Raw genomic sequence first — 3,588 nt, forward strand, 5'->3', positions numbered from 1 at the left:
TAATTAAAAAAAAAAAATCGCTTTGTCGAACAACGTGAAAAAAGGTTCGCAAAACTATACTTGAATATATTTACATTTAAAACTAAAGCGAATAAAACGTTCACATTTCTCTAAACATGCTTTTACTCTCAGAAAAAAAATGTAAACGTTGTTCAATCTATATCATTATTCTGTTATTAGTAACATTACAGCGGTTTTTTTCTCGTCAATTTCGCTCTTGAAAAAATCTACAAGATCGACGACTTTAAAGAAATGACTTTAATGAATTTAAGGATGAATTGAATGACCTTAAGAATGACTTGAATGCTTAAAAATAACTGGAATCCTTCAAAAACAAATTGAATTATCTGGAGAATGACTTGAATGGTTTTGAGACTGACTGGTTGTAAAGTGGGAGAGCATTTTACATTAAATTAATACAGATAAGTGATCCCCCACTTTACATAACAAAGTTACAAACATAAGTACAACATGTAGTAAGAACAGATGCTACACTTTTATCTTGGCCAAAAGGCCAAGAAAAGCTTAAAAAGCTAAGAATAGCATGTATTAACAACAGCCATTTGATCTTAACCAAAAAGGCCAAGTACAAAAGTGTTACAGACCGACCGACCGACCGACCGACCGACCGACCGACCGACCGACGGAGTGACTTATAGAGTCGTTTGCATGGAAGAGCGTCAACAAAAAATCATGAATTTCTTCCCAAAGGTTTGATCAATAAACATCACACGGACAGTAATACAGGGTTTATATATAAATAAGTAATACAGGGTTTATATATATATATATATATATATATATATATATATATATATATATATATATATATATATATATATATATATTACACGATTTATACACCTTGGATAGCTTTCCGCAGCAAAAACAAAAGTTCGAATTTTTTTAGAAGGTTGAAAAACCTTTTGACTTTGATTGCAAAGATTAGCCTGATGCGAAAAGGTTTGTCTGCTTTAATGAAAATCGAGAACTGCTAAACACAGTAGACTCGCAAGCTACTTCCTAACCCCAAAGAAACATGGATCTAAAGTTCGCGGAAACTGCCAAGTTACTTTTCACTCCCAATACGTCACTGTTTCACAAAATGTTAAAATGTTGTAATTCGCTAAGTGGGACGACAATATTATTTAGCGTTTGCGTTTGTCGTAGACAAGCACCGAAAAACTTTAAGCTATCAGAATTATCAGCAGATGATTTTAAATGTCTCATATTAGCTTAAGGATTAGTCTCAGTCAAAAGTACCGCGATTAGACGAAGAATACTAGCGAAACTCGAAAACGAACCCAATCGCACTCTACATAAACTTCCGGGTGATTTCCAAGGGGTTATAAGCGTTGGTAGCAATTCTAAAAGCATAGAAGAATTTGGTGTAGTATTTATTTTAAAATTATTCCCCTAAAAAAGAAAAAATTATGTTCAACCATATTCTCAGTATAAATATTCGCCATAAAATGTCGCATTGTAAAAGAAACCAATGGAATCTAACCGAAAATCCAACGAAAGGTCAAGTGAAAATTTACGCAAATACGTAATAGCCAAGATATTTGATAATAAAACGTAAAATTACAGTTAGATACTGGGTCAGACGTTCAAATTATAATTTTAAACATTTGAAAGAAGCTGAAAAGAACGACATTTTAGAAAACACTAAAGTCAGTTGCAATAAGATTAATTTTATTAGAAATTCAGATTTACCAGTAAATTTGAACTGGACTATATAAAATTGAAGGCGCACATTCTAGAAAAAAATTTGAAAATCTATTTGGTTTGAACTGGATGAACAGTTTTTAACTTTGTAACATTTTTTAGTAAGTCAAGGCAAAGAAAATGTACAGTACGAAATTTATTCAAAATCAAGCTGTTAATCAAAAACAACTAAATGCATTTCAAATAAATTACATGCAGCAAATCAACGACGATTAAAAAGAATACAGTACGTATATACATTATAATTCGAAAATACGGGGACAAATAATGGGACAGCAATTAAAAAGTGAGTAAAAAAGACATTATGAAGTTGCATTAAAAGGAAGTTATGTGTAAACCCAAACAAAAAGAGGTTGAAGCGTTAAGGATAAAACAAAAACTAATATCCAGCCGAGCAGCAAGAAGGATTGACAAATACGAAGATGGTTCGACTTCTACAATTTCAATTTTTTTGTATAAACATAAAAATACCAAATTGATTGAACATAGAATTTAGATGTCATTCAGAAACTAATGAATGATATTACTAAAGAAACGTAGATCTTAAATCAAATTGTAAATCATTGACGATATCGATTATGTCATACATAATATAGGACATGCTCATAAACGCCACTAGAGCTAGTTAAAATCACTCATATGACACTAAAGATTCATTACCCGTAGAGGAAGAGCTGATCGATGCAATTTTTCAGATGTTAGATCTCAATCTACTCCGACCAGAAAACAGTCGAGCAAAAAGAAAAATTCACCCATCCATTGACTATTTATCCGAAGCGTTGCAAAAAGGTTTGGGATGAGGGTGTTGTGGGGATTCGCCCATGCACACGATATGAACTCTTCCCAATTGTATAAATAGACCAAGAGGTACCGACTCTCCTCGGATGGTATGGTCATGTACTTCCTAGTACACTATCTTAACGTTAAGTATTACAACTGTTGTTTTTCGTGTGGTTCTCAATACAAATACCTTGTTTTAATCTGTATCTGCGTCGATGTTTCTCTTTCGGACCACAAGATAAACATGCACATCGAAGATGATACCTATTTACCTAGTAACCAGGTTTTCCCGCGATGATCCGACAAGGATCGGTGTAAGGATGTTTTTTGGATGGAGTTGACAGAAACCAAATTTCTATTCTATTAATAAGAAATAACGATTCGAGTTCGAAGAGAAAGGACGGATGAAATTAAGGCCATTTTGCCAAAGAATTTATTTTGTGGGTGTAGAAAATGGCAACATGTTACAACATACGCAGATGTATAATTATATAAACGTATGTAACTTTATACTTTTTTATGTGTATATAATCTCCAATCATACTTACTATTATTATAAGGAAATCTGATCGGGAAAATTCACTGGTGACCCGTAGTTATACCGCACCCTCCGTTAATTTGGGAATGCAGGTAATTAATTGTAAAAAAATGGCTGATCCCATATCAGTGGATAAGCCGGTTAGCACAGTCGATTGGAACTTTACTATTCATTGCATTCGAATGTGACTGGTCGTTCGAGTTTCGTATCTCGGTGTGGATGCACATGCTAAGTTTAGCCACACTGATAAGTCGAAGACGACAAAACAGATGACTGTATTATATGTAAATCTAATATATAAACGGCTATATGTCTGTTTGTCTGTCAGTCTTCTGTCTATATCCATATTTTCAAACTCTATCTCCTCCGAAATTAAAAGTCGCAGAGCAGCGCTAGAAGCCTCAAATGATAGGAATTTTATGGACCGTTATTTTATACGTCTTTAGCCGATTAAAATAATTTTTAATGGCTCAAAAATGGGTCAAAATTGAAAGAATCGCTATACATTTTGTACATTGATCTTACTTTATTTTTAATTTTTA

The 3,588-nt window shown here is 33.1% G+C and overlaps 1 pseudogene; it reads right to left on the reverse strand.

Annotated features, from left to right (window-relative positions):
* Positions 1-385: 385 nt before the first annotated feature.
* Positions 386-526, reverse strand: LOC145248522 (U2 spliceosomal RNA; annotated as a pseudogene).
* Positions 527-3,588: the final 3,062 nt, after the last annotated feature.

Source organism: Euprymna scolopes, chromosome 26 (assembly GCF_053919585.1).
Source record: "Euprymna scolopes isolate OS-2025 chromosome 26, ASM5391958v1, whole genome shotgun sequence".
Classification (NCBI taxonomy): domain Eukaryota; kingdom Metazoa; phylum Mollusca; class Cephalopoda; order Sepiida; family Sepiolidae; genus Euprymna; species Euprymna scolopes.